The sequence below is a fragment of the Pteropus medius genome, unplaced genomic scaffold (genome assembly GCF_902729225.1).
Source record: "Pteropus medius unplaced genomic scaffold, Ma_sr-lr_union100, whole genome shotgun sequence".
NCBI lineage: Eukaryota > Metazoa > Chordata > Mammalia > Chiroptera > Pteropodidae > Pteropus > Pteropus medius.
This window is the reverse complement of record NW_024346062.1, coordinates 4,197,401-4,207,206: the sequence shown is the minus strand read 5'-3', so window position 1 is coordinate 4,207,206 and position 9,806 is coordinate 4,197,401. Positions and strand designations below refer to the sequence as shown.

The window sequence follows — 9,806 nt, the reverse complement described above, 5'->3', positions numbered from 1 at the left end:
TCAAGTACTTCTAACAGCTTATTTACAAATTAGGAATTGGTATTGATAATGTCGAAAGAGGATTGAGTTTTTTTTCCCACTGCTCAGTCCCCAGACAGGCCCTAATGGTGAAAAAGAGTTACAGGGAGGATTCAAAGTGATAGAAGAAAATAGAATCACAGGGGAGAGGGCACGGCCTTCCGGGAAGGGTTAAAACAGCTGGAATTATTTTAGCCTGGAGGCAAAGTATGCAAAATGCTGACCAGCTGTTCTCCATCTCCACAAAAGAAGGAAACAAGGAAATGTTTTAAAATGTAGCAAGAGGGATTTAGGTTAGATATAAAGAAGAATTTCTTAATAATGTGGGTTGTTAAATATTGCAAGGGTTTACAAAGTAATTCTGTGGAATGTCCTTCTGTGGCGATCTTTCCATATTAGGACGAATTCCACTTGTGTAGGACGGTTTAAATAAAGTAGTTCACAATTTTTCTCAAATGTCTACATATTCACTTTGGCAATCAGGCTACTAATGTGAAAAGCAGGCAGGCTGGTGGCATTCATTTGTTTGGGGCAGGGTGGAAAAAGTTATGATGGTACCAGCAGCCTTCCAATTTGGGTTGAGGTAGGGTGGTTCTCTGGTTGTTGGGGTGGGGGCAGCTTCCTCATTGTGGCAGAAGAGACTTGTTTACAATATTGAGGTGAAGCATGCCTTTTTCCAGGCTAGCAGTCTGGTGTGATGAGGAGCTGGGAGTAATTCCTGGAAGCTGTTCTCAGACTCTGTGTCTTCTGGTCTTCCTGTAATCCATTCAGTATCCTGTAATCCATTCAGTATCCTGTAATCCATTCAGTATGCTCTAATAAATCTCTTCCTTCTTGTACCAACTAGAATGGATTCTGCTGTCTGCTTTTAAGAAACTTTACCATCACAGGGGCAATTATCTCCCTATTCCTTCCAAGGGTGACTTTTTTCCCTTTCCATAGATGGAGGAAGTGAGTTGGACTCAGGAATGTCAGGATGACTTTCTCCTGCAGCCTCTGATGCCTCGATATGGTTGTGTGTGTTTGTGTTAAGAGGTTGGGGCGAAGACTCACAGAATTTTAAAATGGGCACAAAAGAGGTGGCACGAGGACGTCCATCTTTCTCACAGGGACTTTCTGAGTTGCTCTCCCTCACCGAAACTTTCCTGCAGCATGTCTACATGCACAAAGCAGATTCTATTTGAGACCTTAAAAGCTGACTCGCATCTGAGAAGCAATTCCCCTTTCTGCAGAGCCTAACAAGGTGAGCCTGTGTTGTGTGGGAAAGAGTGTGGTTGGCGGGGTAGGGAGGAGAAATTCTCTCCTCAATGCGTCAGAGGGATCATTATCAATGTTAAGGCTGGGGAGCTAGTGCTCACTTATTCCCTCTGGCTATTCCACATCAGGCTGCGAAGCCACTGATGGATCCCAGAAGCAGTTCGCTTGTTTTTTCCTTACATAGAACCATGAGTGCCTGCAAGCTCCTCAAGGGCCATGTCTTATACATATTTATAGTCCTCACTGTCCCAACATGGGAAGGTGCTTATGAATGTGCCATTTCTGGCTAAACTATGTGACCATGTGCTCTTATGTGTGTCTAGTTATAATCTCTTCTAAATTTCAGTATTTGCTTTTAATTAATTATGCCGTACGTTTACTCTATTTTAGTTGTATGTTTTTGATCTTTAAAATCTCTTTTTGCAGCGGCATTGTTCATTTTTCTTATTACATGAATGTCATGTCTTCTCACATCACAGCTAGGATATCAGTTAGCACTGGCAAATTCATTAAGAGATCAAACTCTGAGGGCCAGGCTGCCCCTGTTAGAATCATGGCTCTACCACTTATGGCTGTATCTCTCTGGGTAACTCACTGCATCTCTCTGTGCCTCAGTTTCCTTACCTGGAAAATGAAGATAGTGGTGATACATACTGGGGGAAGGTGGTTGTGAGGAAAACATAAGTTAATATATTTGCAAAGTTCTTAGAACAATGTCTGACACCAAGTATATGCTATATAAATGCTATTACTAAGCTTTCTTCTGTTTTCCGCAGAATTGGTTTTTCTATTTTGTTTTTATCTTTTTCTTTTGTGCTTTTAGTTCTCCTATTCTTTTTAAATCTTTTTTTTTTGTCATCCAACCACTTTTGGAAATAAAAAATGAGGTTCTTTATTCTAAGAGATTGGTATAAGTTCCCTCTGCTGTGGCGTAAATAGGTTTTTCCCAAAAAGTACCCTCCATTGAATTGAAATATGACTGGCAGTTTTATGTATGTGGGCAAGGTTATGTCAAATAATCTAATTTGTTTCAGGGTGAGTGATACAGACATCAGCTGACAGTTTGCAGTCTTTTTAAATGCTAGAAAGAAAGAAAAAGAGATTTTAAACTTTAAGCCCCAAGAGAAGCCTTAGTAGTTCCACTAATTATTGAACAAAGAGATCTCAGACTGCTTGGTTCTTTACTTTATGGTCTGTTTGGTCCAAGAACCTCTAGATAATCTTTCTGTCTACTCTATTTCTCATTACCACACTCTGCCTTATTTGCCTTATTTGCCAACTTCAGCCTAGTGCCTCCAACAGGAAGACTGGCTTCCACCTCCATCTCCACTGCCATCAGCTATTAGTGTATTTGGATCTGCATTTTGGTCTGCTCTGTTTCATATACCAATAGCCTTTGATCACTTTTCTGTCTTTCAAAAATTTGTTGGTCTCTCTTCTCTGATGTTACCACCTCCAACCCAACATTATCTTCTTTGATAATGAAATTAATATTTTTGTACTGCTATATGATAGCTTAAAATCTGTAGGGTTTCCATGGTGTCCTGAAATCAATGCGACTTTGTTGCTCATTCTGCTTTCTTGATCTGGAACTAATATCACAAGTATTATTGTTGAGATCACTGGAGATTACCAGTTAATCATTCATCTACTTTTCTTGATTCTGAAACAATTGAAAACAAAGATAATCGTCTTCGACCTCAACAACAACAAAAAAAGTCATACCTATACAGGGAAAATTAATGCATTATCTCTTCCAAAAAACGAAGGAAGACTAAAAGATGTTAAACTCTCTTTAATTGCATCAATCCATTAAGTCACTCCTTCTTGGAGGAAAGAGAAGTAAAATGCAGAGAAAATAATTGTACTTGGCCCCAAAGAATTGCCTGTGAGATGAGAAGTATTGGTAGTTCCCGTTTTATGAGCCAAAATAGGAACTTAGGGAGTGGATGGTAGAGATATCCTTTTCTAATTCTTGTATAGATGAAGTACTTAAAAATTTTTGGACTAAAAGTTTACAAAATTTTTAAATAATAAAGCTAGATTCTAGCATTTCTAACTTGGGGCCCTAAAATCCTTCTTCTGTGCTACATTACTTCTCTCTAATATGCTACTATGACCTCAAATATAAAAACACTAAATCTTCAAAGATATGTTCAATGAAATTAATAATATTTATGTAGAATTATACTCTTTCACACAGTCTCTATATCGTAATGCTTAAGGCAAAAAGGAGAACTAATAGTTAATAAATTTCAAAAATATACTGGAAACAAAAGTATTGTCAGGCTCTCATTAATCTACATTTTTTTAAACCAGAGATACCTTTTATTCTACTTCTCAAGCTTTTTGATGTATATTTTTCTACCATAGAACACATTTTTCTTTTCTGAAATTCTCAGTTTAGTCTTTGGGTTTCTTAGGAAAGAGTTGACTCCATTCTTATAAGTGCCCAGTAGTAAATTATAAGTGTTTGTATTTCTTAGCATCAGAAAAAGCATAAAACTGAAACGGCTCCTTCAGGAGACATAAGTGTTGGGATTCTCTTGACCCTGCAGATGACTGAGATTCAGCAAAAGTCCATTTTACATGTGGACGGCTCATGACACAACTCCTCTCACAAAATAGCTGGCGATGACATTTGACCATTTTCATTAAGCATCTAATTTTTTCCTCTGCTCAGCTGGAGATCTGTTTCTGAATTACAATCCCCAGCAGGACAGATGATACAGGAAAATATTAGGCTGCCGGCACACAGAAATTTTTTCCCTTCACTCTGAGATTCCATTAAAGCATCTCTGGCTCTTTATTGGCAGTTTTTATAATAGGCATTTTCATATTATTTGAAGAAAAGGGAAAACTAGCTGAAACAAAGCTTTCTTGTGGTCTTTTGTCTTGTAGCATAAAAATGATAATGGAAAAGAGAATATATTATTTCATTCAGCCAAAGCAACATCACGTTTGTGACCTGATCAGCTGAATAGTTTAGAGACAGTGTTTCTTTCTTCATTCTCATATTTTTAGGGCACCTACAATGTGTTATTCAGTATGAAAGAAGTGGTATATAAAGGTGACAAGAGCAGGGACCTTGCTTTGAATAAACTCATCATCTCGTGTGGGATATGTATATATATATTTGAGATGACAAGTAGCCAGTTGGGTACACGTGAGTTTGGTGCTCATATGAAAGACTGGGCTGAAAGACTGGGTACCATCAGTCTATAGGTGAAAGTTAGGGCCCAAGGGGTAGAGGAGATTATAGAAAAGAATAAGGAAAACAAAACAATTTATCCTTACGACAATTACTTCAAATATTCAGATAATTTTCTCTTTTAAATTAATCTTATTTTATTTTTCTAATAATGCAAGTAATAGGTACATTCTACATAAAATTCTGAACATTATCTTAATGTTCCTTTAAAAAAAATTTATGTGATTTTTCATTAACAACCATTGCTCTGAGAAGAAAATGTTCTTGAGTCATCCCGTATTGGGGCTTTGAACACAAAACAAATGTAAAACACCTCCTGCTCTGTTGTCTTCAGTGAAGGCCAAACAAAAGTAATCAGCTTGAATCCACCCCTCATTAAATGAAAGCCCAGCTGTGTTCCTGTCCACCCAGGGAGCTGGGAGCTAGCGGCAGGATGCGCTGCTTACTCTGTGATGGAGGAATACTGGGGCTCTTTGTGCTGCTGACACCTTGGCAGGGAAGGCTGGTATTAGAGGAGAAAGCCTATGATTACTTTAAGTATAGACATTTTCTCTTCAGTGGCATTACTAAAAATGAACTGCAAAGTGACCACCATGGCACTGTCAGGATTCCATCTTCACCTACCCCACCTCAGATGTAGCAGCTCGTGATAAGAACGAAGACTGCTCTGTACCCTCTTCACTGCACAGGAGTGCTGAGGTCTGTGACAGGTGGTCACTTCAAAAGAAAGACAATTCTGAAAGGTTTTTCACAGTAACCAAGTGTAAGCTCTGTACCTGTGCCCCATCTCTCTCCCTCTGCCTTCCCCGGCCCCTGTTCAGATCTGGAAGGAGTTCAGTAATGGCGGGTAAGCCAACAAGCAGATTCAGTCCGGGGACAAGACACCGGAAAAGCTGAGCATCAACCCCAAGCCAATAGGAGAAGTCAAGCTCCAAGCTAAGAGCCCCTAAAGGTATTAATCTGACCCTGAGCAAATCATCAGTGTCGGTACTATGGGTGGTACATGGTGAGCTGGGAATATCTATTCCTCACTTATTTCTAAGACTGTGTTCATTTCCCTTACATTCTCTTTCTAGACCCTTAGTCTGTTGTTTTTATAAATCTTGTTGACTCTCTCAGCTGAGACAGAGATAAAGATATACGACTTTCTTTTGACGTTTTATCCCTTGCTGCCTTCTTTATACCCGGCTTTGGGTTTAGCCACTTATCTTCAGTAACTCTGTTTTTCTGCAACTGTATTTTGTCATTCTTCATAGACCTAACATTTCTTGGATTTTAACGTTGGTGACTCCTTAGTACTATATAATGTTATCCTGTATTTTTATGAGCGTGTTTTGTCCAGTTGTCATTAACACTGCAGAGGGTTACAGTTTATCATAAATCATAGCAGGCAAGGCCGACATAAACTTTCTTCTTTAACTTCCAGAAAATCTGTGTGAGTATGTAAGTTAAAATATAACAACAAATAGGAAACATGGCCAGTCTGAAAATGACTGCAAAACCCTGAAAGATTTTGGTTCTTGGCCAGAATTTATTGTATGGAAAACCTTGAATTTCCCCACCTCCGGTTTTTTCCTTGCCTTTCCTGGGGTTTCAGATTGCAGACTATTATAATGTCAGTACACAGAGCTCATGGTAAGTTAGTTGGAAGAAGCTGCTTTAATCCTGACAATTTCACCCTACCTTTACCATCCTCAATCTTAGATCCATCTCTCCTCTTCCCACACTTTCCCTTATTCCTATTTTTCTACATTACTGCCTCCCCCACCCCCCCCCAATATATTCCTCTTAAAGAGACCAAGAGGGAATAAAACAAGAGAAAACAAATGCTGACCTCCAAAAAAGGTCTTAGAGTTTTCTGACTCATTGACATTCAAGGAAAAAAAAAATCAATAGGACACCTCCTCTATCCTTTTAAATCCTACCCTACTACTGGGATTGGACTGATTTCCAACTCTGAAAAGCCTTCAGAGAATATTCAGAAACTCTGTGAACATGAGTAGGAGAATTTTGATAGATTAAGAACAAATGTTAACAGTCAAGCCGTTCCAAAAATGTTCTGCTTTCTTTCTCTAGGAATTTTTCAGTTGAATGGCCTTTAAAAGATACAATTAAATGTATAACACTTCTGACCTCTGGAAATTGGGGTCTTTTTTGGAGTCACTTTTCAGAATAAGCCTCTTCTTTAATCAGAAAGTGGTGCTTCCAACAGCAAACTGGGAAAACTAATATTTGGAAAGCAAACACCTTGGGAAGCAAAGCTCTAATGCCTGTAATTAATTCATGTTGTTTATTGTAATCTAAGCAGGACCTGACTAAACACTGTGTGTGTGTGTGTGTGTGTGTGTGTATTGTGTAAGAGAATGACCTTCTCTTTTTTTTTTTTTAAGAGGAGTTAAAATAAATTACAGGAAGATTTGTTTCACTACCAGAAAAGATTAATTTGGAAAACATTTTTGACACATTGCTCATAATTAAAGTAATTCTTCATATTCTCTGTTTCCTTTAAGTAAAAACTGTGGCTTTATTTAACCTTTCATCAATTAACTCTCTTAAAGCAAAATAACAGTGAACTCCATAAACACTTTCACTTAATTCTCAATTGACAGAAAAAAAAAGCAATGGTTGCCCCTTGACTGCAGGGACTCCAGCATTATTGCAGCTCCAGAGTCAGATGCCCTGTGTGCATCCACCTCCAGTCTTCTACTTTTATTGACAAGGGTTTTGACTTTGAAATTCTGCCTTCCACATTTCACCAATGGACATAACCACGCCATTCTATTAAAACTATGTTGTTAGAAATGTTCGTACAGGAACATTCTTCATCCAACAAATATGTTTTAGTTTCCTTTGTGCTAGGCATTGAGGACACGATAATGAGCAAAATAAAAACATGGTCACTTTTTTCAAAGGGTTTATAATCTGATGAAGAGAGAAATTAACCTAATATCTAAAATAATTACAAATAGTAAAAAAGTATTACAAGGAAAAATACCAAGTGTTATGAGAATGCCTCATTAGGAAATCGGATTTATTTATTTCATCTATCTATCTATCTATCTATCTATCTATCTATCTATCTGTCTGTCTATCTATTTATATCTATCTATATCTATTTATCTATATCTATCTATCTATATATATATATATCATCTATCTATTTATCAGCTACAGGGCAAGGAGGTGTTGGAGGAAGTTTGTCAGAAAATCCTTCCTAAAGAAATGTCTGAACTAAGATCTGAAGGATGACTGGTATGTTCATACAATTAAAAATGAATGAGCAAGAACAACATGTATCAAAAATGGAAATCAAGAATTCCAACCACTCTGGATTTAAATTGGGTGGATGCTATAAAGAAGAGCAGAGCTTTTGTGAATATCCAGCCACTCTGCAAGTGATGCCTTTACCTTCAAAACTGATTCTGAAGTGAGAGTTGTGGGTACATTTTGGCCTCAGGCAGGACAGGGAAGAAGAGAAAGACATTCTAATCCCTGAACCACTTTTTAAGCCTAAACTGGCAACAGAAGTTTTGAGCGCTCTATGCATGTAATTTATGGGAACTAGAAGGAGATAGCCAAAGCACCCCCATTCTTCAGGTTTTTTAAATTATTAATGAAAGAGGCTAGAATTAAATTATTTATTTGACACAACTGGTCCACTCTCATAGGCCTAATTACTTCATCAATTCCTCTCCTCCTCAGCTTTGCTTGCTGTGGTGCTTTCATCTGTCTGGGACGGGGCAACTCGTTTCTAATCCTGGGACCAGAGAACTCAACCACAGGGCCAGGGAGAACCACCTGTTTTCATTCACTTGAAGTATTATAATTTAAAGTATTGTTAAATGAAGAAAGCTAAACTCATTCTATTGTGATTAAAAGAAAGTAATTAAACCCAAATGGCAATATTTTATTAGTATTTTGTGTTACTGTTCTAATATTATATGTCTCTAATGTTGGCCATTAGTACCCCTCCCCTGCCAAAATATAGGTAACAGTTGTTGTTACTTATTATATTAAAAAACTCAACTTGAGATCACAAACATGATTACAACATTAAATAGTCATATTTTGATTAATCTATGTCCCAGATTAGAGTCTAAACTCTTGGATAGTGGTCCCATTCCAGCATGTACCAACCACAGTTGACATAACGAGCCATCACAGAAGACTTAAAAAACATAGTAAAGGGCAAGAATACTTTTTCAATAGTAAAGGGCAAGAATACTTTTTTTGTCACAAAAAATAAACATAAGTAACAGGGAGAAATTAAGACTACATTTTTTTTCTAAGTTTGAATGATATGGATATAATTATCAGTGGGACATTTATTTCTTTCTCTTTTTAGATATAGAATGCTTTATGAATTTTCATGTCATCCTTGCACAGGGCCATGCTAATCTTCCTCATACAGTTCCAATTTTAGTATACGCACTGCTGAAGTGAAGCGAAGAGTGGGATCTTTATTTTCACTCAGTGCCTGTATAGAATAGGCCATCAGTAAGTGCATTTTTAGTGGATAAAAGTGATTCATATACTGATACCCTCTTGACTTACGGCTTAGTATTTTCTCATTACCCTATAATATATAAGTGAATTAGTAAACTTTTCTTCTTTTGATTTTAGTTTATTTTTGGTCAAAATATGTTATTGGTAAACCGATCCTTTAAAAAAAAAAACAACCTGAATCACAAGATGACTAATGGAAAAAGACGTGAGCCCTTTTCCAAAATGTGAGTGAAGGAGCTTTTAGATTAGTGGATGGTGAAAGGTTCAAAGGCAAAACCAGTGCTAGCTTATAGCAGATACCTTCCAGGTACCCCCTCGCTTTCTCTTTACCTCCTCTCTTGCTTCCTTTTTCCTATATGACTAGCCTAAAAATCAAGGAAATTTCTATGTATAAAAATAAGTTAGTCACTTTTGGATAAATATATCTTTAAAACTGCAAGCTGAGCAGACCTAAGTTTTGCTAAATCAATCCACACGTCAGCCATTACATATTGGCCACAAACTTATTTTTGCCAGGTAAAAAGTACAGGCTAGAAGGGACAATTTAAGAAAAAGTAAGTCAAGGGCTTTTGTTCTAACTAATAGAGGTGGTGAATAGATTTGAAGCAACCCTTGTCCGGGATTAGGAAAATGGGCAAGACATTCATGTTTAGGGAGAATTTCACTTGGCATCTGGCCATGGTTATTTTGGGCCCAATCATGTTAAACTTCAATCAGAGTGTGTAACGTCCCTGTAGAATTTAAAATCTGTAGCGCAATCATAACTATTTGTCTAGTGGATATACACTAGAGGAAGACAAGACAATCTACTTCA

At 37.4% G+C, this 9,806-nt stretch overlaps 1 non-coding gene across 1 annotated transcript; it reads right to left on the bottom strand.

Annotated features, from left to right (window-relative positions):
* Positions 1 to 8,827: 8,827 nt before the first annotated feature.
* LOC120612694 (U6 spliceosomal RNA) lies at positions 8,828 to 8,929 on the bottom strand. The gene has a single exon (XR_005655514.1). It is a non-coding gene; the product is annotated as a U6 spliceosomal RNA (small nuclear RNA).
* Positions 8,930 to 9,806: the final 877 nt, after the last annotated feature.